We start from the raw sequence: 25,550 nt of genomic DNA, 5'->3' as shown, positions 1-25,550 counted from the left end.
TCCACAGGCATGGCTGTGACAGGGTCACAGGCCAGGGCACGGCTCAGAGTCACTACCTAAAACTTGTCCCAGAAACAGGAATGTCCTCCGTGGAGCCCACGTCAGTGATAAACGCCAACCTTGACCTGATTGCCCATCCTGTCTCCTCTCTTCTGACCGCCTCCCGAGCTGCAGGTCTTCCATGGACCCTGCAGAGTGTGTGGGAGGGAAGGTCCAAGGAGCCAGGAGTAGCAAAGGCGCTGCTCTTTGAGTGGCAGTGTTTCAGGAAGTGGAGATTTAGAGATGCAACCTGGTCGTGTGTGTGTGTACGTGTGTGTGCGTGTGCGTGTGTGTGTGTGTGTGTGTGTGTAAAGCTGGGAGGGATGGGGATTATGATAGGCAGTCTATCAATATGGGATCAATAACACAAGTGTAAAAGTCTTCAGTACAAAAAAGAAACAACTGTGCAAATTATAGAGGAAAATTTGTGCTTCGATGGCAAACTGCGTGGTTTAGGGCACAGCCTTCTGGATTCTGGGGTTGTGAGTCTCTGGAGGTTCTGCACCTTTCGCTGCCTAGAGCTGCCGGAGCTGATGGAGGGCGGACGGCCTGTGGCGATGCAGAGCAGTCCTGTCCATGGGCTGGGAAGCACTGTGTCTGCTGGAAGCTCACCTGACGCTGTGGATTGGCCAGCTTTGCATCTGTTTGCAAATTCATTTCAATATTCCTGATCTCTTCACGTGTCTGTTCTTGGACTTTTCCTTTGAATGGGTAGTAGCATCTGCTTGGTTTCCTCATTAGATGATGAGTTATAAAAATCTTTAATGTGTGTTCATTTTATATTATATAAGAATCATGATTTCGCCTTATTTTGAAAGTTATCCTTTAACAAAATAGAGCATGGGGAAATTTGGAGTAGATAATACCGTATGTGAAAAATACTTGACGTCTTAGTTGACAATAAATTAACTGGAAGTCACGGCTGCAGTATGGTTGTTGCTTTGTTTACTTGGATCTTAAGTACTTAATTTAGAGTCACTATTCCAAGCCACTGGTCAACTTTCCTTATTTTTAACCCGGTAACTGACTGATAATTGTTGCTATAAATCGTATTTTAAAATCTGGCATAGCAAGCTATTATAATTATCTTTTTTAAAAGAACACTTCAATATTCTTGCTAGCTTATTCTTCTAGATGAATTACCCTGTGAGTTTGTCAGAGTCTATAATGTATTCATTTAGGATCTTGGTTTTGCATAAAAATCTATAAATATTTTCTTGGGAATTATTGTCATTTCTGCTGTATTTGGTCTTTTTAATAAGAAGCAATATATACATCTCCAATTATTCTTCTCATTCTTTATTTCTCCCATTAGGGGTTTTAAGTTTAATTTGAATAATTAAATCATTTATGTCTTGAAGTAAACAAATACGCATTTAATGGTTTTAATTGTTTAAAAAAGAATTTTTGTTAACCGTTTATTTGAATATTGTGGCTGTTACTATAATTCGATGAGGTTTTAGAAGAACATTTCTTTCTTAATTTTGATTCTATTGTATTCAACAGCCAAATATTTTCATCTAAATCATTTCATATTTTATAATGAAAGGTAATGGGGAAAGTAATTTAATTGGAAAAAAATGATCTTTCAACAAGCTTCTCTGCAATGTATTTATTTTACTAAAAGGAAATACCTGTATCTCCCCCTGCGTGGGCCCTATTGGCCGTTTTGCGTGCTCCATCTCCTCTCAGCGGTTCATCTGAAGAGCCGTAGGTTCTCAGAAACAGAAACCAGTGACTAGCTTCATTTTGTGATTCCCGTGGCATTGGTTTGTGTCACTTGCTGAGGGTCAGAATTCGGAACTTGGACCAGGTGAACTTGAGGGGCTTCCATTTTGGGGTGTGTGTGCAGGAGGGTGGGCTGGAGTATCTACTAGTATTTCAACTGCCCCCACATTACTCCTTCCCTGGCAGGGGTGGGGAGGATTGTATGGTGAGTAAGAAGTATTCATTTTTTAAAAGACCAATCAACTTTAAAAATACAAATTTAATTGCAAGAAATAAAAATTGTGAATGAAGAAAAAATTGGTTATTCAGGATTTTATGTATCATTATGTTAAAAGAGATGAAAAACCACCCTAACAATATGTTCAAGTCTCTGCTCTGAGCAAAGACACTGTTAGTCACCCCCAGGAATGTGACAGTAATTATCCTCTTGACATCCCTGTTGTGCTTTTTATAATAATAATATGTTTAACCTTAAAATGCACAAAGTATGTCATGCGCTCCAACCAAAAAAATTAAAGTTGAGTTTACACACAGTTGGTCCCAACTAAAAACCTATGGTCCAGCATTGGCAACTACTAGAACTATCATCACGCAGTAAATACATACGTGGGATTTTATCAGCACATTAAAGGCTTCCCAGTGGGAGCTGGAACTAGAACAGGTGATATTGGAGGAGCACCGTTTCCATAACAAGCCCGGTAGTGCTATTGGACCCTTAGCTGTGTGTATAGATGGCTTTATGAGATGCGTATTACGTTTTTTAAAAATTGATACTTCCTGTTGTTCATCTTGATGCTGATAATGGTAGCCTGGCAGGCCACAGGTGGTCTGGACTCTCAGGGTCTGGAATTCGTGGAGAAGTCTTCCCTGGAGTCTCGGGGGGGGGGGGGGCGGTGGCGGGGCGCGCTGAAGGGAGAGGACGGGAGCATGCCTCGTGAGTGTTCTCCTTGGAGCAGCCTCCTCCTCCCGCCTTCCTTCACGTGACCTCGCCTTTGCTGACTGACAGGGCTCCCTCCCTGCTGACAGCGTGTCCCTGCAGCAGTTGACCAATTTCCCGGGGGCTCTCAGGGTTGTTGCAGAGGGTCCATGTTGACAGAGCCGCTAAACAGCTGTTTCAATGCCTGTGTTGAAAGCTGGTGAAATAAATAATGTTTGTTTCCATCAGAACCGCTTTGAGGGGCTGCAGATGGGATTCTAGTTGGTGGGTGGTTTGGGTGGTAACTGGAGGTCAGTGGGGGTGCTCAAAGCCCGTCACTCAGCTCGCCCCTTGGGCCACGAGGCTCACGTGCCCCGCCCCAGTGCGGGACCTCTGTAGTGCAGAGCCAGGCGCTGTCTGAGCTGTGTTCAGAATGAGCCATTAGTGAAAACAGGAAGCGTAAGAAACACTGAAAACAAATACAAATTAGCAAGGAGTACATTCACCTGGAAATTCTCTCTAGCAGCTCAGGTTTCTTGTACTGCAGATCAGCTGTTTCTCTGATATTTAAAATGTAAATTAAGCCCGGCCAGTGTGCCTCGGTCGGTTGGGCGTCGTCTCATGCACCGAGAGGTTGATGGTTTGATTCCCGTCAGGGCACATGCCTGGGTTGCAGGTTTGATCCCCAGTAGGGGGCACACAGGAAGCAGCCGATGATGTCTCTCTCTCTCTCTCTCTCTCCCCCATCCTCTCTTTAAAACTCAATAAAAATATTTTATTACAAATATATATATATATAAATTAAAAAAATAAGTGGGGTACAGGGGATAAATAGGGGGGAAGGGGATTTCTGTAGTACTTTCAACAATAAAGATAAATTTAAAAACAATAATAGTGAAAATTATATCACGTTTTTAACATAATGAGAATAAAGATAACCCAGTTATAATATACTAGAGGCCCAGTGCACGAAATGCATGCACTCGGGGGGTGGGGGGGTCCCTCAGCCCGGCCTGCGCCCTCTCACAGTCTGGGAGCCCTCAGGGGAGCGGGCCTATGCTGGCAGTTGGACATCCTTAGCGATGCTGTGGAGGCGGGAGAGGCTCCCACCACTGCCTCTGCTCTTGCCAGCTGTGAGCCCAGCTCAGGGCTTCTGGCTGAGCGGCACTCCCCCTGTGGGAGTGCACTGACCACCAGGGGGCAACTCCTGTGTTGAGTGTCTGTCTCCTGGTAGTCAGTGCATGTCATAGCAACCGGTCGTTCTGCCGTTCAGCTGATTTGCATATTAGCCTTTTATTATATAGGATATGGTGAGGTACTTACATGTATCAGCCTGGGAAATTCTAGCTCATCATTTGGAAACAAATTTAGAGGAAAAGCAAAAGGTGGGGAAAAAGAGTGAGTGAAAGAAGGAAGGGAAACAGCAAATCTGTTTTTCTTTAGCCCTAATGCTTTATAGTTTTAACAAATAAAATTTTAAATTATTGTGGTATGTTTTAAGTTAGCAACTAACACACTGCTCTAAAGTCTTTTGGATGGAAAGGGCTGCAGCTTACTTTTTGTCTTCATAGTAGAGAAACAAAAATAAAGACACGTACGGCAACCTGCTGGTGATACAAGCTGTGTATATATGTACAGACACATACATATGCTTCTCTAATTATCCTCTAAATATTTCATACTTCCTAGACTCAATCACAAAATAACTCCTACACCTAGATTTATAAGAATATGTTTACAGTTTTGTGTAGTTTTTACATCACAGTGACTTAGTTTTCTAAAGGAGTTTTCTATAGTGAATCATTTATCAGAAATGAATTGGTGTGATTCGAGGTGGTGTCTCTCCCGTCCCTCCCTGTGGCATCTGTGTGGGTCTGTCCACTCAGCCTGCTTATTCGGACACCACTGTCCTCGAGTGCAAACCTCCCTGAGACTCACTGCCCCAATGTAGGAATTTTGTTTCATTATGAATGTCAACCCCATTTCTCTGCCCTTTATTTTTCTCTAGAGTGGCCCATATCTGGTGGAAGAGACAAAAATGTAGCTATTGGATCCAATCAAGTGTTTCTCTCTCACAAATTATCAACAACATCCCGTCAAGAAAGGTTCTGGTGGGTCCCCCATCTGTATGGCTGCCCGCGGAGACACGTAGAGGTAAGGACCCCATGTCCTGCTCCAGGCTTACGTGTACACAAATGTCGGATCTATTCACCTTAAAATATCTTACTTTGAAAAAATGTAAAGATGGGTTTGCAAATGGTGGGTTTTTTATTTGCCAAAGAGCACAGTGTCCCTTAATTTTAATAAATACATTCAACATAAAGTCAGATTTTGTAAAACATTTCTAAACACAGACTCAGCCTTCTGTTATCCAATGGCATCACCCAGAAATAATTCACAGGAAGCCCTAGGGGTAGGCCTGTGCACCCTCTGGCCATTGTACAGAACCCCTCTAAAATCAGGTCTCTGTTTCTACACTTAGTTCTGTTTAGGGAACATTTTATCGTTCAGGAAATCCATCGGTCTTTAATTAGGGCCGTATTTGCATAGCGTTAGTCCTCACAGGTGCTGTCAGTTACTGGTGATAAACCTCCCTCGGTGCCACTGTGGAACTTGGGAGCCGTGCTCCTTGCAAAACTTCAGGTTATTAAGGTGTTGGTTTAAGAATTGTTGAAATTGTAGTAAAACATGTATAACATAAAATATGCAATTTTAATCATTTTTATGTGTACAGTCCAGTAGTAGCTGTGTGACCATCACCAACATCTATCTCCAGAACTTTCTAATCTTCCAAAATGTCATTCTTCCCCATTAAGCAGCCACTCCATGTTTCCTACTCCCCCATATTCTGGCAGCCTCCATTCTACTTTTTGTCTCCATGAATCTGACAATTCTAGGGACTTTATGTGAGTGGAATCATACAGTATTGTGTTTTTGTGATTGCCTTATTTCACTTAGTATATCTTCAGCGTTCACCCATGTTATTGCATGTGTCAGAATGCCCTTCCTTTTGAAGGCTAATAGCATTCTATTGCCTGGATGGACCATATTTAGTTTGTCTAGTCATCTGTCCATGCACACTTGGGTTGCTTCCACTTAATAGCTATTTAGAATCATGTTGCTGTGAACATGATGTACGGATACCTGTTTTCAGTTTGAGTCCCTGCTTTCAGTACTGAGTATATATCGAGAAGTGGAGTTTCTTGATCATGTGATAATTCTGTTTTTAAATTTTTAAGGAACTGCCATACTGTTTTCCATAGTGGCTGTACCATTTTACATTTTCGCCAACATTGTACAAGGCTTCCAGTTTCTTCACATCCTCACCAACACTTGTTGTTTTCTGTTTTGTTTTATTTTGTTTTGCACTTAATAGCTATCCTAATGGATGTGAAATGGTACCTCATATGGTTTTGCATTTCCCTGATGATTCGTGATGTTGAAGATCTTTTCTTTCACATGCTTTTGGCCATTCCTGTGTCTTCATTGGATAACTTTGTGCTCAAGTCTTTTGCCTTAATTGAGTTGTTTTATTGTTGTTGTTGAGCTGTAGGTTTTTGTTATATATATTATGGATATTAACCCCTTGTCAGATACATGATTTTTAAATATTTTCTCCCATTGCATGATTTGCCTTTTCATTCAATGGTAGTGTCCACTGATGCACAAAATTTTTAATTTTGACGCAGTCCAGTGGGTCTAGTTTTATTTTGGTGTCACATTGAACAAGTCATTGCCCAGTCCAGTGCCATGAAGATTCTCCTCTACATTTTCTTGTAAGAGTTTTATAATTTTAGCTTTTACATTATGGTGTGATCTATTTTGAGTTAATTATTAGCTGTTATATTTATACTTGAGGCCTGGTACATGAATTCTTGCATGAGTGGGGTCCCTGGGCAAGGCCTGTAGGGATTGAGCCGAAACCACAGCCTGCAGCTCCTGCCTCTGCTCACGCTCATCCGGGCCCCGCTGCGCCTGCCTGATCTGGCGAAGCTTGCGCCGTCATAGCAGCGCTCGCCAGCTGTGAGTCCTGTGTCTGGCGCCCATCCTGAGGAGGGCGCCAGTGGGGCTGGCTGGGACACGATTGGCCCTCTGGCGGGTGGTGGGACACCCTTGCTGGCCTGGGATCCGGATCCGTCCCCCTGATGTTCACGCTGGTTGTCGGGAGCCACCTGGTGGCCACTTTTGTATTGCTTCTTCCTTGCTGAGCATCTAGGGAGGGGAAGCGGCCGCGGTGCCTGAGGCCAACTTCCAGGAGGCCAGTGGCACTGTCGGGATCGTGCCGGTGGCACCAGTCCAGTCTCTGGAAGAGCCTGACCCATTCTCTGGGGATTGGACCTGCAAGACTGCTGAGGTCAGCTGAGTGGCACTCCTACTGTGGGAGCACACTGACCACCAGGGGGCAGCTGCTGTGTTGAGCATCTGCCCCTTGGTGATCAGTACATGTCATAGCGACCGGTCATTCGGTCGCTTGGGCTTTTATATATATAGACTAGAGGCCCATTGCACACTCGTGCACTGGGGCAGGGGGGGGTGGATCCCTCAGCCTGGCCTGCACCATCTCGCAGTCCAGGAGCCCTTGGGGGATGTCCACCTGCTGACTTAGGCCCAATCCCCCCATTGATCGGGCCTAAGCCGGCAGTCATACATCCCTCTCACAGTCCGGGGCTCTTGCAGTCTGAGACCCCTTGCTCCTTATCACCTGTCTGCAGCGGAGGCAGGAGAGGTTCCTACCACCAGCGCTGCACTCACCAGCTGTGAGCCAGCTTCTGGCTGAGCAGCACTCCCCCTGTGGGAGCACACTGACCATCAGAGGGCAGCTCCTGCGTTGAGCGTCTGCCCTCTGGTGGTCAGTGCGCATCATAGCGACCTGTCGTTCTGGTGGTCGCTTAGGCTTTTATTATATAGATTACCCTTTGATTGGTTGAACAGTGACTGGTTGACTGGACACTTAGCATATTAGGCTTTTATTATATAGGAGGATATATATATATATATATATACATATATATATAGACTAGAGGCCTGGTGCACAAAAATTCATGCATTGGGGGGACATGGTTCCTCAGCCCGGCCTGTGCCCTCTCACAGACCAGGACCCCTTGGGGGATCAGGCCTAAGCTGGCAGTCAGACATCCCTCTGGCAGCCTGTGATCCCTCGGGGGATGTCCAACTAATGGCTTAGGCCCGCTCCCAATGGGGAGCATTAGTCGAACATCCTTAGTGCTGCCGCGGAGGCAGGAGAGGCTCCCGCCACTGTCGCTGCACTGGCCAGCCATGAGCTGGCTTCTGGCCGAGAGGCGCTCCCCCTGTGGAAGTGCACTGACCACCAGTGGGCAGCTCCTGCATTGAGTGTCTGTCCACTGGTGGTCAGTATGCATCATAGCGACCGGTCATTCTGCCGTCAGGATCAATTTGCATATTACCCTTTTATTATATAGGATGATGTAAGTTAAGGGTCAAACTTCATTCTTTGTATGTAGACACCCAGTTTTCTCAACACCATTTGTTGCAAAGACTGTCCTTTCCCTGTTGAATGGTCTTGACGCCCTTATTGAAAATCTTAGGCTAGATATGCAAGGGTTTATTTGTAGGCTTTCTGTTCCAGTGCTCTGTGGGTCTGTTTTTTGCTAGTACCACACAATTCTGATTACCATAGCCTTGTAGTAAGTTTCAAACCAGGAAGTATAAAACTTCCAACTTTGCTCTTACTCTTCAAGATTGTTTTACCTTTTGGGGACTGTCCCTTGAGATTCCATATGAATTTTAGGATGGATCTTCCTGTTTCCGCAAAATTGACATTGGGATTTTGATGAGGATTGCATTGAATCTATAGATCGCAAGGCAACGTTTCTTAATGAAATAGAAATAGAGGATTTTATGCTTTATAGTAGTAAATTTCCCTATCCAGTTTGAACATGGACCATACTTAACTATCTGAAAATTTTTCAGTTTGAAAAACAGATTTTTATTATAGATTTTTCTGAGGCTGGTCTGGTGGACAATAAGGAACATATAAGAATGTTAAATACAGAGTTTTATGAAATCTGCACTGGGTATGAAGATACAATTTCTCTTTAATTTCTTAAAACTCAGCCTTTCGAAGGCTTCTCATCTCCAGAAGCAATTCCTTAGTAGAAAGCCCAGTGTCAGGACTGTTTCACGTGATCTCTGCCATCAAGTGTAAGCTGCTTTGGCATTTAGGAGTTCATTGCTCTTAATGAGAAACTAGGATACAAATACTGAATGTGGGCATCCCCCAAGACCGCAGTCAGCACGAGTGAGCAGGGAGGCATAGGACTGGGTCGTGCGGTGTAATGAGAGCTACCAGTGACTGCCCCCTGCCACATGCACCAATGCCAGGCACGCACTGCCGTTCCCAAACCTGTGAGTCTGAGGGACTCCTCTTCCCACTTTAGGGGTCGGTCCAGGGAAGACTAGAGGATTTCAGTGACTATCCTAAGAAGACATCATTGATAAGGAGCCAGGACAGTACCTGAGGCAGACTTGGGGTCTACAACAGGACAGAAATGAACTTTATTTAGGGTCCAAATTTGACACTACCTACTAATTCCAATTAGTCTTCAAATTTTAGTTGTTAATCCAAGTCTGTTTCCAAGCTGAATATAAATATTCAGAAGTTTGCCTTAGAATAAGATATCACAAAAATTATACAACGACCTTTTCCTGTCACAGATACCAAGGAGTAAATGTACATTAATCATTTTGCATCAGTTTCTCATTCATTCCACGCTTTTGAGTACATATTTTGTTCCAGGAACTCTACCAGTCTCTGGAGGTAACAAAGGAATAAGCTGTGGCCATTGCCCTCAAAGAATTCACAGACAGAACACGCGAAGGCATGGGCCCTGGAAGCCCTTTCCCTTCGTGCAGAGTCCATGCCTCTTCCTCTTCTGTGTTCCAGAGTGCGCTCCCTGCCCTCCGCAGAGGTCTCACTGCCTCCGCAGAGGTCTCACTGCCTCCGCAGAGGTCTCACTGCCTCCGCAGAGGTCTCACTGCCTCCGCAGAGGTCTGGGTGAGATGAGGTCGAGAACACAAAGGAGACCTTAACTCTGACCAGAGGGGTCAAAGGTGTCTTTGAAGGGCAGGCGACCTCAGAACTGGACCTTGAAAATTAGTTCATCAGATGGTAAACCTGGGAATGACTTACTAGAAGAGAAATACAAAACCCAGAGATTGGAAGAAGCAAGGCACAGATATGTGGATAACGGGCACTTGGTGCGTGCAGCTACATCTTTGGACAAAGGACTTACTGCCTAGTGACGGGTCTGGTCTGGTGCGGTGAGGTTGATGTGTGCTGTGTGCTCCTGGGGCTCACAGGGGAGAGGATGTGGGGTGGTCTGTCTCGGCGCCCTTTCAGTTGGGTCCACAGCGGGTTGTTTACTCAGGGGTGGGTGCCTGTCTCTGTCCAGAACGGGATGGCCACCTGCCTCCACTCCTCAGCCCACCCCGTCTGTCTCCAGTGCCCAGCGCCATGCCTTCAACCATCAGTTCCTGTCTAGCTGCCATCGTGCAGCTGTTCAGACTGTGGGTCCCTAGACTGCTCTTCTTTGGTCCTGTCCTTAGAATGCAACTCAGAATCAGAAATGCTCAGGTGGGAGGGCCTGTGGCACCAACGGCCATCACTCAGCACCAGCTGAAGGCAGCCCAGTCCCAGACCTTCACTCCCCAGGCTTTCTGCTGTGACTCCCACTGAGCCCCTGTGCCCGTGTCCTGTCCACAACAGCCTTCTCCTCAGCATCCTCGGTTAGGAAGCACGTATCGGCCTTTCTCTTGTTGGAGAGAGAGAAGTGCCATAGAACAAGGTTTTGGGTTAGGGTACTTTTTGTCCTGGTGCGTCCCAATTAGCCACTGTGGTTGCTGAGCCGTGAGCACTGGGGCATCTGTGGCTGGCACCCCAGGAAACCCAGTTTCCTCAGACTGGAGCCCAGCAAGAGCCACCTTTGCACCCACTTCCATTCTAGACTTGACTTAAAACCAGTATCTGCTTCCCAATAAGCTCCATGAACTGCGCTCTGAATGGTGCCTGTTTTAAAGCAAAGCTGCCCATGCATCCAGAAGGAGGAATCTGCTGGAATAGCACCAGCTTTATAAATCTGTGCTCCTGACTCTTTGCAGCAAATTCATTTAAAACAGCTAACGAGTGCCGTTAGGTTCGTCCTGGCACAGCCAGTAACCATTTGTATGCCTTTGGGCAAATCCCATCAAAGTCTTAATTTCCTTTTCCAAAAAGTAGCAATAAAAGGGCTTTATACAGATCAATGAGGTGGGTTACATGGAAAGAACGTAGACTAAATGCTGATAATAGTAGCCAAATATTAAGTATCCACTAGGTATCAAGCTTGGTTAGAAAAGTACCACTCAGCATATACCATTTAGTATTCAAAACTCCCATGAAATTGGTACTGTTCTTATCCATAATTTGTATTAGAGGACACTGATGAGCATAATATAAATAATGTGCCCAACGTTATATAGTTAGTAAATGACACGGGTAGGATTCTACCCGAGGTAGGCATTTTAACTGCCGAGCCAATGTCCTTAACTGTGGGGGGGTGTCTCTGCCATGTCTCCAGGGCCCTGTGCAGACTGTACATATTGTTACTATTGTGTCTGCTCCACATGGGCTTATAGTACATCTGATGTGTGTGTGTATAATGTATTTATATATGTATTTTATATATAAATACTATAACATAGATACATTGTATATAAATGCACATATATACAAATATATGCACAAATAAAATACAAATACATTTACATGTAAATATGTTAATATCACATATCTATCGTATCTAATAAAAGAGTAATATGCAAATTGACCATACCTCCACCACACCCACAAGCTACGCCCACAAGCCAATCAGGCGTGAGTATGCAAATTAACCCAACCAAGATGGCTGCGGGCAGAGAAAGAGCAGGAGGGAGGCTTGGGTTTCCCCAGTGATGGAGGAAGCCAAGCTTTCCGCACACCCTGGCCGGCCCAGCCTCTACTCCAGGCTACAAAGTTTCAATTATAGAAGATAAATAAATCCCAACAGAAATGGCTGCCTCCACAGAGTGAGCAGAAGGCTTGGCTCCACTCCAGGCTACAAAGTTTCAATTGTAGAAATAAATAAATCCCAGATACCAGGGCCTCCGCTTGGGTCACCGGGGGGCGTGGCTGGCCTGCAAACCACCACAGGCCCCTTGCCCAGGCTACCCCATGCCCCAAGGGAACCCCCACCCTGATTGGGGACACCCTTCAGGGCAAACCAGCTGGCCCCCACCCATGCACCAGGCCTCTATCCTATCTAATAAAAGAGTAAAATGCAGATTGACCATCACTCCAACACACAAGATGACTGCCCCCATGTGATCAAAGATCCTGCCCCCATGTGGACACAAGATGGCCACCACAAGATGGCCAGCAGGGGAGGGCAGTTGGGAGGGACCAGGCCTGCAAGGAAGGGCAGTTGTGGGTGATCAGGCCAGCAGGGGAGAGCAGCTGGGAGGGACCAGGCCTGCAAGGGAGGGCAGTTGGGGGTGATCAAGCCTGCAGGGGAGGGCAGTTAGGAGTGACCAGGCTGGCAGAGGAGGGAAGTTGGGGGTGACTGGGCCTGCAGGGAAGGGCAGTTGAGGGGACCCAGACATGCAGGAGAGAGCAGTTGGGGGGGACCAGGCCTGCAGGGGAGGGCAGTTAGGGGTGAACAGGCTGGCAGGGGAGCAGTTAGGCATCAATCAGGCTAGCAGGGGACTGGTTAGGGGGTGATCAGGCTGGCAGGCAGAAGCGGTTAGGGGCAATCAGGAAGGCAGGCAGGCGAGCAATTGGGAGCCAGCAGTCCTGGATTGTGAGAGGGATGTCCGACTGCCCGTTTAGACCCGATCCCTCGAGGGGTCCCAGATTGGAGAAGGAGCAGGCTGGGCTGAAGGACACCCCCCCCATGCACGAATTTCGTGCACTGGGCCTCTAGTATAAATACATAATTATTTGTGGATCCTCTCTAATAAAATGGTAATATGCAAATTAACCATCACTCCGCTACATAAGTCACGCCCATAAGCCAAGCCATGCCCACAAGCCAATCAGGGTGAGTATGCAAATTAACCCAAACCAAGATGGCTACAGCCACAGAGAGCAAGGTTTCCCAGGTAACAGAGCAAGCCAAGCTTTCCATAGCTGTTGCAGGCCTAAGCATCCACTCAAGCTACAAAGTTTCAATTATAGAAGGTAAACAAATTCAAACAAATGGCGGCAGAATGGAGCTTGAGAGAGCAGGCCAGGGTTGCCAGCGGCAACAGGGGAAGCAAAGCTTTCCGCACACCCTGGCCAGGCTCACCCACTTAAGGCTACAAAGTTTCAATTGTAGAAGGTGAATTAACTGCCACAGAAATGGCTGCCGCCCCGGAGGGAGCAGCAGGCTTGGCTCCGCTCCAGGCTACAAAGTTTCAATTGTAGAAGGAAAATAAATTCCAGATACCAGGGCCTCCACTTGGGTCGCCAGGGGGCGTGGCCGGCCTGCAAACCACCACAGGCCCCTCGCTCAGGCCGCCCCACACCCCAAGGGAACCCCACCCTGATCCGGGACACCCTTCAGGGCAAACCAGCTGGCCCCCACCCCTGTACCAGGCCTCTATCCTATCTAATAAAAGAGTAATATACAGATTGATCATCACTGCAACACACAATATAGCTGCCCCCATGTGGTCAAAGATCCTGCCCCCATGTGGACACAAGATGGCCACTACAAGATGGCCAGCAGGAGAGGGCAGTTGGGAGGCACCCGGCCTGCAAGGGAGGGCAGTTGAGAGGGACCAGGCTTGCAAGGGAGGGCAGTTGGAGGTGATCATCCCTGCAGGAGAGGGCAGTTAGGGGTGACCAGGCTGGCAGAGGAGGGAAGTTGGGGCAAACAGGCTGGCAGGGGAGCAGTTAAGCATCAACCAGGCTGGCAGCGGAGTGATTAGGGGGTGATCAGGCTGGCAGGCAGAAGCGGTTAGGGGCAATCAGGAAGGCAGGCAGGCAGGCAAGCAGTTGGGAGCCAGCAGTCCTGGATTGTGAGAGGGATGTCCGACTGCCCGTTTAGGCCCGGTCCCACCAGGATCGGGCCTAAACGGGCAGTCGGACATCACTCCAGGAGTCCCAGATTGGAGAGGGTACAGGCTGGGCTGAGGGACAACCCCCCGCCGTGCACGAATTTCGTGCACCGGGCTTCTAGTATAAATATATAAATCCATTGTTATATACAAAATACTATATAGAGTGTCAGAAGTCAGGAGGTCTGGTGTGCATGTTCTCTTGCTGATCCTGTGCCTCACAGGCAGGTGGGTGGCGCGCTGATCTCTGAATTGTTCAACCTTGTGGCTCTGCGCTTGCCCCTGGCTCTGCAGGAGCCTCCTCTCTCAAGGCCGCTGCTTCAGCACTTCCAGGAGGGACGCTGCGGAGTGGCTGTGCAGTGATGGATGAGGGCAGGCTCCCATCGTTTCATGGGAGATTTGCATGTGTAGCTCTCATGAGTGCTGGGGGAGCTTCTTGCATCAATCTTGTGTTCTTCTGTGGGAGAAGGGGAGAAAACACCTGCTTCCTTTATGCGTTATCAGTGTTCTTGTTCAAAGTGGCATTCCTTCTGTCGGGCTGGGCTGGGTGCATTACCGCGTGCCTTGCCCTGAAGCTGCCAGCGCCCTTCACTTACAGGAAATGGGCTTCAAGTGGGGTTCTGAACTCACAGGTCTCAGCACCACCTACTTGTGCCATCATCCTTGCAAGTGCAGAGATCCAATTAGTGAGCCGATCAGCAAGTCTCCATGTGTCAGTGTACCTGCTGTGAATGTCATTCTGCTCAGCGATAACAGGGCTGTGTCCCAAAATAGAGGTGGGGGAGAGGGATGGGAACACTGAGTCCTGGTTGTGAGCTGAATTATTTTTAAAGTGACTAGACACCGATCCTTTTAAAGCGCCAGTCTCTAAAAGAAGCTGGGGTTGGCTTTGGGGGAGGAAGGCTAGACTGGCCCTCCGGGCAGTGGGTCCATGTATAATATCAGCGTGAGTGTCTGGAGGGGAGTCAGAGCCCCTTCTAAGAGGACATCTGAAATGCCAAAGCAGGCTTGGTCTCAGCTGCACGAGCGGTAGGGCCTGTCAGAGCCTGCGGACTGCTCTGGGGGTTCTCCTGCAAGCATGCTGTTGCCCACCATGTGGTCCCCGGGCAGAGCTCTGGAGTGTGCATTGTTGGAGTCAGGTGATGGTTGTTGGGGTTGGTAGCCTAGGTGCAGAACTCATTCAGGCTGTTGTAGGGAGTTTGGGAAGTCATGACCCTGAGCCGGGAGCAAAGATCTCCAAGGAGTGTGGGGCGGGCCTGGGTTTGGGGAACACCAGGGCTTCTGAGTCTTGGATGAGCTGAGACTCAGGCTGGAGGGTTGGAGGGAAATGAGAGCGTGTGGAGGAGGAGCAGAGGATAGGTGTCCCACATGCTCCACGTGAGAGGCTGCCCAGGTGCCAGCCAGGAGGGAATGCGCGGGGTGGGGTAGGGGCCTCAGAACTTGGCAGCTCTGGCCCTGAGTTCCAGAGGCTGCCATTGGGCTGAGTTCAAGAACAATGAGTGAGAGATGGGGTCAGACAGGGACAGATGCCCCGCAAGGGAGGCTATGAAACTGAGCTGGAAGCTGTGGGATGCCTTGAGGGCCTGGGGTCGGATGATCAAAGCTCAGGGGCAGATGGCGGGGAGTGCCGGGAGCAGGCATGGAACCTTTTCTATTTCTGCCAGAGATGGTAATTGATAAGAAAATAATAGGCAAAGTCATGGGATCCCCTTTGTAATTTAGCATTGATTGTCGGGAACATACTAGAACAAGGTCCCTAAGAAAATAGATATGATCAGTGTGACTTGGAGCACAGAAATCATTTAATTGCTTAATAAAATGTAATTCGTATCACTCAGGTTATTTTGTCTTCTCTTTAACTGTTCTTCAAAGTTGACACAAAGATGCAATTCTATGGTCTTCCAAACAGAATCTGCAAATAAGATGGACTGAGGGAAGGTTGAGGTGAGAGCGAGCGGGACGGAGCAGCTGCATGAAAGGATCCTCAGGAGGCCTGAGTGCTTGTGCACAAGCTCCTGGTCAGGAAGAGTCTCTGCAATCAGAGAGCCGTCCTGTTGGCAGGTACCCGTGTGCCGGGGGAAGGAGGGAGATGGTTGTTATGCAAGATTTTGGCTAGACACAGCTGCACGTCTCCCTTGGAAACCATCTGTTAAGCTGCAAGCTGTAGATCCTAGGAACCCAGAGAATTCGCAGGAATGACACCAGGGACACGTCACTGCACCCACGGGGCGGTCAGCAGCTGACCCGGCAGCCACGCTGCCCTCAGGCTCCTGCTGCAAGGAGGGGGCACCCACCACTCTGCCCGGAGCTCGAGGATCTGTGACCCGGGGATTCCTCATGCTTGGTCCTGGAGACATTTGATAAAAGACCAAGAATGTCGTCAGCAGCCTGGAGATTGGGTGGTTACAGGGGTGGAGGAGCAGTGGAGCCAATTCGAAAGGGGCTTCATTTGTCAGGTGAGGTGGTGTAGCTTAGGCCGAGGTGTGTCGATTAAGAAAAACCATTTAATATGGATTTTCGAGATAAAGTCATGAAGACTTGTTGATGTAGGGATTGAAAGGAAGGGAGGATGAATGGTGACCCTGAGTTTCTGAGATGAGCAACTGGATGTGTGGGTTCCATTGCCTGGGCCAGGAAGACCCCGGGGACAGAGACTGTGGGCAGAAGCTAGGGGACCATTCTGGACCCATCATGTTCATTATACACCGAGATGGCTGTGTTCATTCCCCTCAGTGTTGCTAGGACTTTTAAAACTGCAGCAAGAGAACTTAATTGTTTAATCCCTCTATCTAATCCCATTTTAAAATGAAATTCAGTCGCACATCTACAGTGAGGAAGCTCCTTAGGCGAGAGCCAGACCCGCCCAGGCTCTGTCCCAGCCCCGCGCGCTCACTGCTCAGGTTCTAAGAATGTCAGTGTGTCGGTCCAAAGTCACTGTGCTCTGCATGGCCCTCCCTACCACCCGGGACTGTCAGCGCGACATCAGGTGCATCGGGCACAGGGGCACAGCCCCCGACAGGCTGCTGGGGCTGCTCACATCCCCCGGTCCTTCAGAATGTTCTGAGCCGGGACAGACAGCTGAGACAGGAGTCATTTTCAGGGGCTTACCTCAGAGCCCTTGTTGCCCGTCATCTCTATGAGAACATGGTAACTCAAATCAATGTTTTTAGCAGGATGAATCCTAGAATTTTAAAAAATGCTCATTCCTCATGTCACCTTCAAATATTGAAGCTAATTTTCTCTTGATGTTCAAGGTTCTTCAGTCAGTAGCTCCACAAACAGATAGATCTGGTGCCCGGAGTCTGATGGGAACTGGTCTCCTGGCCAGGGATTGGGCCCACTGAGTCAGGGCCAGGACCGCCTTCTAGTGCCTCCTCCCATGTGGTGTCACGTGACCTCTGGCTGGAGTCCTCGCCTTCTCCCATAGGACTCTGTCCTGAGTGTGTCTCCCAGGGCCCTGCTTCAAGCATGTTGCTATTGCTTCAGCTCACTGTCCCGACTGCTGTGATGTCACAGAGACACAGCTAGCCCTGAGGTCCCAGGTGCCCTGGAGCTAATGATGGCAACATGCCAGTCTCCAGACTCATGGAGAGTTAGCATTGATTCATAAAGCTAAAGGGCTGTTCTGTGGGGGTTAGAGACATGCGGTTTATTGGAGCTGGTCATGAAAAGTACAATTTTGGCAGCTAACAGCAGGGAGAAGCTGACCTCCAGTGAGGGTGAGAAGCTGTTTGTCACTAAGACACGGAGACGTGGTGGGTGGAGGGAACTCCACTGGTCAGGGCCCCTCAGATGGGCTGCACCAGCCCGTCTCCACCTCCCCCACCCCCTGCCTTCTGCTCCCTCATCATGTGCCTGAAGCCGGGCCTCTCTGAGCCCCTCCCCCTCTCCTCCATCTATGAGACGCAGACCCCCCCAGACCCCACGCAGAGCCCTGCTCAGACCTGGTCAGGAGGGAAGCACACCTGGTCCAGCTCTCATGCAGGGGAGCCCAGCCAGGGCTTATTCAGTCCACAGAGGCGTGTGCAGTGGGGACAGTGGGACCTGCCACCTTATGATGACAAAGCCGGAAATCAGACCTTAGGCACCTGACAGGCCCAGTGCGTGTTGGCGGAGGCAGGGGAGTGATCCTGGAGGAGAAGGTCTCGGTGTGGGCTCTGCCACTTTAAGGCAGCGAGGAGCTGGTTTTCTGTTTCTCGAAGCAGCTCTGTCGTCTTTATCTAATCAGGCGTGTCATTGATTGGTTTAGATTTTTGTTTTGCTTCATGTATCTTGTTCTGAATATTGGGTTTGAATATAATTGCCATAGGTCACACTACCTTCTTAAAAAATTCATCCAGCATGCAGGTTTGGGAGCAGGGGGTGACCTGAATGTTCTATGCAAATGTATGTAAATATATGCTAATGTCAGTAGGTGAGTGTGGCGTCTGTCACACCTCCCAGGTTAGTTCACTGGGGCCTGAGCACTGCCACGCTCTCGGGACCACGGGAGGCATGTCTGTCTCCCCAGCCTGTGGGGTCGCCGAGAAGAACCACCTGGTGGGCTTCCGAGGGTCTGTGCCTTTTTAGAGAGAGCTGTCTGGACTTTGCTTCCAGGGGCTGGTTTTATGTTGGTTTCAACTCAGTAAGGACCACGGGGCCTTTCCTGGGTGAAGCACCATCCCAGGTAATGAAGCTCAGGCCTCTGGTCCAGGCCCTGGCGCTGGCTGAGCTGATGACCACGCAGGCGGAACGGGGCTCTCCAGGCCGGGAGGGAGCCCGTCCCCCAGGATGCAGAGCCCTGTGGAGCCGGGGTTTCCAGAAGTGCAGTGGCCGAGGGGGAATGAGTGAAAACCAAGTTGCCAGGGTCCCCTCCCCTTACCCGCTCCATCCAGAGTGTCTGAGCTCGCCTCCATCTTATACGTTGGTTTTCTGTATAAGGTTTGCAAATAAACAAAAAAAATCCTGCAGTGAAAACATCAGAGTGCACAGGATGGCTTAGGCAACCTTTTGAGCTTGGTGTGTCAGACTTCGCCAAAAAACTGAGCATAACGCGGGTAGTGTGTCACTTTGAGGAAAAAACATTATTTCACGATATTTATAGTTTAAATAACAAATGTTTCATCCTCGGCATGCGGCCTCCTCAGCGGCTGCGTGTCATCAGAAATGGCACTGACACGCGTGTCAGAGGTTCGCCATCACTGGCTTAGACTCTAGTGGAGACATAGACACAGGTCCAGTCACATCTGATGGGTTAGCAGGCGCTGAGACGGGCTGCCCAGATGCCGTGGGACCAGGAGGACGGTGTGAGGAGGCTGTGAGTCACGGCAGAGCTGAGACAGAAAGTCTGTAAACCCGCACCTGGCTGCACACGGGAGAGGGAAGAGCAGGCCAGGGTGACTTTCCGCTGGAGGAAAGGTGACGGAGGGTTGGTGGCCCTGATGGAAGTGGGAGTCAGAGTTGGCTGGTGGCAGGGAGGGAAGCAACCAGGAGGCATCCCTGGGTGTCTGGGCAGGGAGACGAGGTAGATGCCAGAAACCGGGAAAAGATTTGATGAAAAAACAAGCTTGGAGGCAAAGCTGTATGGGTTGTTTAGTTAGAGGTAAAAGTTAAATTCATGCAGTGATCAGAATTACCAAGAATGAAAGTGGAGACTCGGGAACAGAATTCCGGGAGCATCTAAATTTGAGGGTAGGAAGAGCAGCTTGAAAATGAGGAATTGCACCCCCACAGGAGGAGGGGCTCAGGAGCAGTGCGAGACGGGACGCGTCAGGGGCCGAGCGAGCGAGAAAGCGCGCCCGGGTGTGGGGTTTGGGCACCTTTGGGGAAAGTAATTGCTGTAGGAGCAGAGGCAGAAGGTAGGTACAGTATGCTAGGTTTTTATTACAGTCAAGATAAAAAAAATTCAGAATTACTGAAACTGGCATTTGTTGAGAGGGAGTATTTTGAATCAATGTTAAGTGCCTTCTCAGAAGAGTCCACACTTTCCAGGTGTAAGGAAAGCAAGCCGGCCAGGAAAATTTTGCCCCGAATTTCTGTTTTAATTGAGGGACTTCAGAATTAGCCAGTTTCAAAGGGACCTTAGGCAGTGCATCACGTTAACCTTTCACTGCCTGAGGCCTCTCCTGAAGGAAGGGCTCCCCTGGAAGGAATGCCCTCGCTCCAGGCTGATAAACAGGCTGTGCTGACAGCCCGAGGTCGGTGGCTCAGGCACGGCTGTGTCAGAGCCGACTGCCCAGGACTGGGGCTCCGAGAGCGGGGTGCAGCCTTTCAGGCTCCTCCCGTCGCCTTGTCCTCCGGCTGTGTGCAAAGCGAGCACAGCAGGGCCAAGGGCATGGAGCAGCCCCACCCTGTGGGAGAGGCTCACCCCATCCGAACTGCTGCAGGCAGGACAGGAGGGTCCACACAGACTGTGGTGGAGTTCAGCACAGGCAGGTCTCTCAGAATGGACCGTGCACAGGCCAGGTCTAGGCAGCCCTTGGTGACCTGCCCTTCCCACAAGAGGGCCACCCTCAGCCACCTCAGATCAGGGCTGTGCAGGGAGGCAGGCGGCTGCTGTCCCGGGCTTGGAGCCTCCACAGATGCCCAGCCCAGCCATGGGAGTGCGTCCCCCTCCTGCCTCAGCCCCGGCAGCCCTGCACTCTCCTGCAGGGTCCCTCCCTTCTCCCATCCAGGTGAGCTGCACCTCTCCCTCCCGCAGGCTAAAACTGCCCAGCTCACTTCCTGTTTTCATTCTAACCTATGACCTTGGTTTAGCTCCATTCCTGCTTTCTCCATCCTTCGTTCTGACACTCAAGGACTCCGTACAGCGGTCAAAACACAGGACTCCTGGCGGATGTGTCTTCGTTTTGGATGCCAGCACTAGCCATCCTACTTCTCCACAGGTCAGGGGAGGCTTGGCCTGGGACCCAAGAGAACATGGGAGGATTTCTTACTCCTCTGTTGCCCCATTTTCCAGAGACAGCCGGAGCGTCTACTGGTGCCATCTGAACAGAAAAGGGCAATGCGAGATGTGCCTAAGACGGCCCTCAGCCTGCAAGGCTGGCCAAAGACAGAGAGCCAGGCCTCAAGCTAGGCTTTGGCTGTGACCCTTGACCTTCACCTCCATCCAAATGAAAACCCCCAGTGGAGGTTGTTGTCAGTGGCTTTGAAGTAAGAGCCAGGAATGGAGTGAGGAGGGTCACAGATGGTGCCAAGACGCTCCTTCCCCAGAGCCCCAATAGAGACCCTCACCCACAGACTGGCGTAGGCAGCGCCTCCGAGGGGTGAGGAGACCCAGAGATGGTGCACTTGCTCAGGCTGCGGACGGCGGCGGCTCATTGTCTCCCAGCCTGGAGGGGGACGTCCATGTCAGAGCCCAGGGTGCCCGGGCTGGTTCCTCCTGAGCGGGAGGGAGCGTCTGCTCCGACGCTCAGGCGTCTGGTGTCCCCGTGTCGGTGGCGGCCCTGGCCTCTAGAAGCATCGCGCTCTGTCTGCCCTGGTCATCGCGTGCTCTCCCTGCCTGTGTGTCTGTCCAAACCCCCTTTTAGGAAGCCCACCCTGGTCTGTGTGATCACGGCGTAACCTATCTTATCGGCAGTGACCTGATTCCAGTCACATTCAGGGTCCTTCAACATATGAGACACCAGTGGTACCGTAAGAAGGTTTGGGAAGCACGGCGTTTACAGGCGTGGCGGCGGCACTGCTGTCCCGGGCAGGGCTCCTCCGGTGGTCGCAGAGCTGGTGGCTCCCAGTGTGGCGACGACCTGCCTGTGAAGGACACGGTCCCTTCTCGGCGGTGGTGGTACTTTAAGACAAACGTCCCTGTCACTGTTGGTCACACATGGGTGGAAGATCCATCTTCTCTCGCATTTGACCAATTTGACCGTGTCAGCTTGCAGGCTGAAAAATGATCCTTTTGGATGGGTAAATAAGGACGGATTTGACCTCACGCATCAGCATCGTACGGCATGCTGACCCCGGAGAAGGTCTGACAGACGGAAATGTCTGTCAGCACTGGTCCTGCCACCTGTTACCTGGTTGGATTAGTGTGTGTTTTATTTAAAAGCTGTTTAAAATGAGTAGTATGGGATTCTGAATCTGACAAAGAAAAGCTGTCCCGTGAAATAAAGGGCACTTAAACGTACCTGAGAAGCTGTCCCCAAGCTGAGCTGAAGCTGGAGGCGGGCGGGCTCCCAGTGGGCAGGTGCTCGTCCCTGCCAGACCCTCCTGGTTCCAGGTGGAACGCGCAAGCCCAGGCACGAGGAGCCAGTTTAACAGGAATTGTATCACTGTCGCCCGACTTGGACTGGAAACCCTCTGAGACCCCTCGCCGCACTCACACGGCACCGAAACCCGTTCTGCGCGTCGGCAGCCTGTGATGGCGCGCCCTGCTGTTTTGTCCTTTACCGAAACTTCCCCTCCCTGGCCGCGCGCCCTTGCGCGTTCTCAGTCTGCCATCTGTCCGGTCCTCCGGTCGGAACCCAGGCACCTCCTCAGAAAAGGCGCGTTCCCGCGGCCGAGGAGAGGCATTCTCTGCATGTCGAACATGAACAGAATAAATATCCAGATTAAATATCAACCTGTGTCCAAAAGGCAACGGGCACAGTCAGTCGCTCACAGAAGAGGAAAGAGAAATGGTGGCCAGGGCAGTAGTCAGACTTGGGGACTGTCCAACATGCACCTGCCACCAAGCGGAGACACCACTCACGCTGAGGGGCAGCTCGCCCGGTTCTGTTCAGGCTTAAAGGTTGAGAAATCCGAGTGCTGTGCTGGAGGAGGAGATGCCGGCAGGAATGTCCACAGGGGCAGAGTTTGTTCAGGAAAAAACAGGAAGCAACCTGAATGTCTATCAAGACACATGAGTCTTGTTAGTTACGCAGCCTGTTATGGAATAACAACCCCCAGGGATGTTCCGTTCCTGGGGGCCAGCAGCAGCAGGCAAGCCCTGGCTCCCAGGAGCAGGGAGGCTGCTGCACCCTGAGGAAGAGGGTCCTGATGCCTGTTCCTCACCTCCCTGCACTGCCTCGGTGCCTGTTGTTGGAATGAGGGGTCACGAGGAGAGTTGATGCCTGTCTTAGTGTATGCTGCTGGTCACGTGCAGCATCAGGTGCGTTCCTCCGTGCGTCATGTCTGAGCATCGCCACATGCGGGTGCACTTACCTGCGCTCCTGACGCGGCTGTGGGTTAGAACCGCCGGGAGGTTTCATCCCTGAGTCACAGGAGCAGGCAGCACGGAGGGAGTGAGCCCATGGCAGGTGTTAGGTGGAAGGACTCAGTGTCCCACCCACAGGCCATCCAGGACCACGGGACTCAAATCCTGGCCTTGGTCTCCACCCGTTAGGTTCTTCCTGGGGGTGTTTCGGGGACTTGCGACATTGGGAGGAGTCCTAGATTTGCCAACAAGAGAGCGAGATTTCCATCATGGTGCTCCCTCTGACTACCTGGGTAGCTTTGAGCAAATCTTTCAGCCTCTCTTAGTGTCAGTTTCTTCATTCATAAAATTAGCAGAAAGTTTTGTTAATGGACAAATGACAGTGGATAAGAAAAGAATGTTCTTAAACTTTAACTTCTAGCTCTACCAACGACATGGAGACCAGCCCCTGTGGTCCCCAGACAGATCACAGACTACACAGGATGACATGCGTGTTCTAGGCGGGATCTGTGCTGCCATGCTGCGTGTAGGCTGCTGCCATCCCAGACCTAGGAAGGACAGCCATGGAAGGATGCCTGGAGGGCCACTGGGCCCCAGAACCAGGAGTTCTAGAATGTTCTCAGGTAGAGCAGAACCTCTCCCAGACTGACTTAGCTGGCAGGAGCAAGCCTTCCCAGACAGGGCTGGTCCCAGACAGGACCAACCGAGCAAGGCCCGGGAGATCCTTTCTCAGAGCCGAGAGAGGAGGCTCCAAGTCCAGGGAAGAATTCTGCAGGGGAACCTCTGTCCATGGGTAGGAAAGAAGACATTTGACCCTGGAGGAAGCTGAGTTTCCTACTGACCATTGCAAAGGGCATGCTCTGTTCACGCTGCTTCCTGGTGTGCTGGTGCGGTCATTGGTGCTGTGCATTGTTGTTCATGTTTTGCAGATGGAGAAATCAAGGCACAGAGAAACTAAGTGACTTCGCCATAGTCCCACGCTGGGGAGGACCAGGATAAGAGCTTAGAGAGACGCTGACCCTGGCCCGTGTCCTGCCCACGGAGTCACGCTGCCTCCATTCCTAGGAGGGAAGACTTCCTGCAAGGTAAAGCAGGTGCCCTTCCCCGGGGTGTGCAGGCCCCGCCTGGCGGCACAGCCGTCCGCACAGCGAGCCTGTGTGCCCTGTGCGCAAGAGGGACCACGGTGCTCACAGGTCCTGACGCCGGTCGACGTCTGGTCTGGACCGCCTGTCAGGCTGCTTCCTTACGGAACCACAGCTGCCGCCCCCTGACCTCTGCGTCCTCCCCTTCCCGCCGTCTTCCCTCTCATCTCCGTGCCTCTGCCTCTCCTTTATTCTTTTAGTGTTGTCTGCCCCTTAAAACATACTTTAAAACCCTGAATTTAAACAATGAACTAGGCCAGTGGTGGGCAAACTCATGAGTCAACAGAGCCAAATATCAACAGTACAACGATTGAAATTTCTTTTGAGAGCCAAATTTTTAAAACTATATAGGTAGGCACATTGTTATTAACTTAATTAGGGTACTCCTAAGCTGGCCTTTGCTAAAAACTCAAGGGGCCAAAGAGCTGCATGTGGCTCGCGAGCCACAGTTTGCCGACCACTGAACTAGACAATCACAAGGATAATTTAAATATTGATATAAATGTCCAGTTCTGTTAATATTTTTCTGTCAAAACATATTTGAATCTTTGAATTTTATTATTTTTTTACTAACACTTCATCAGAATCTCAGTTAGGGGAAGCTAGGGTGGAAATGCGAACACAGACCAGACGGTCTCAGAAGCATCTCAGAGACCTGCCTGCCATTCAGGGCAATTCTCTCCTCACGCTCATGTGGTCTCTCTATTGTTCACATCCCCCTGAGGGGTGGGCAGGTCAGGCGGAGGCAGCTGCCAGTTAGAGGAGGCACACAGCTCTGGGTGGACAGAGCGGCCAGCCCAGGATGCACCTGCAGAGGTCATCAACTGCTTGCTGGCTGGCCTACATTGTTGAGTTATATGCGGAGAAAATTACCACAGCAAAGTAAAAAAAAAGGCTAGCAGAAAATATTTGCAACAGATAAGATGGGCAAGGGGGTTAGATTAACACCTTAATATACAAAGAGCTATTTCAAAGTGATGTGGACTTTTAAAAAGAAATAAGCAAAGGGTGGAAATAATAACTTCACAGCAGAGGAAATGCAAGAGGCCAAAAAGAAAATACGTTCAACCCACTTCATGCTCAGGCAGAGCAACGAAGCCGTGACGGGGCAGGGGGGGCGCTCGCAGAGGTAAGCACTTGTGGGACCTGTTGGTGATGGGCACGTGGCGAATGGGCAGAATCATCCGTTACTAACAATGCAAGCATTTTTACACGTCTAACAGTAGCGACAGCATCGTTTTAAAAAACCATATTATGGAAATATGTGTAACGTGTGGTATTTATTGCACCTTTGTATAGTGGAATAAAGCAAATATATGAAATAAAATAACCTAAAAATCCATTAGTAGGGGAATTCACAGGAATGGTTCAGTAAGTTACAGTGTGTGTGTTCTGGGGAATGTTACACATCCATTCAGAAAAGGAGCTTAACCACAGGCACGCACCTGGCGAGAGCTGTGGTTTGGGCACATGAAGAACGGCAGCTTCGGAAGAGAGTGTGTCGTGGGGCTGCTTC

At 50.0% G+C, this 25,550-nt stretch overlaps 1 protein-coding gene across 1 annotated transcript in view; it reads left to right on the top strand.

The window, feature by feature from the left end:
• Positions 1 to 25,550, top strand: part of MYT1L (myelin transcription factor 1 like) — a 258,267-nt gene that overhangs the window by 134,441 nt on the left and 98,276 nt on the right. The window contains exons 4-5 of the mRNA XM_054728327.1: positions 4,692 to 4,837; positions 23,822 to 23,977. The gene's annotated coding sequence lies outside the window, so the exon portion shown is untranslated. The remainder of the gene's footprint in view (positions 1 to 4,691; positions 4,838 to 23,821; positions 23,978 to 25,550) is intronic.

This window comes from Eptesicus fuscus, chromosome 16 (genome assembly GCF_027574615.1).
Source record: "Eptesicus fuscus isolate TK198812 chromosome 16, DD_ASM_mEF_20220401, whole genome shotgun sequence".
Lineage (NCBI taxonomy): Eukaryota > Metazoa > Chordata > Mammalia > Chiroptera > Vespertilionidae > Eptesicus > Eptesicus fuscus.
This window is presented reverse-complemented; position numbering and strand designations above follow the sequence as displayed.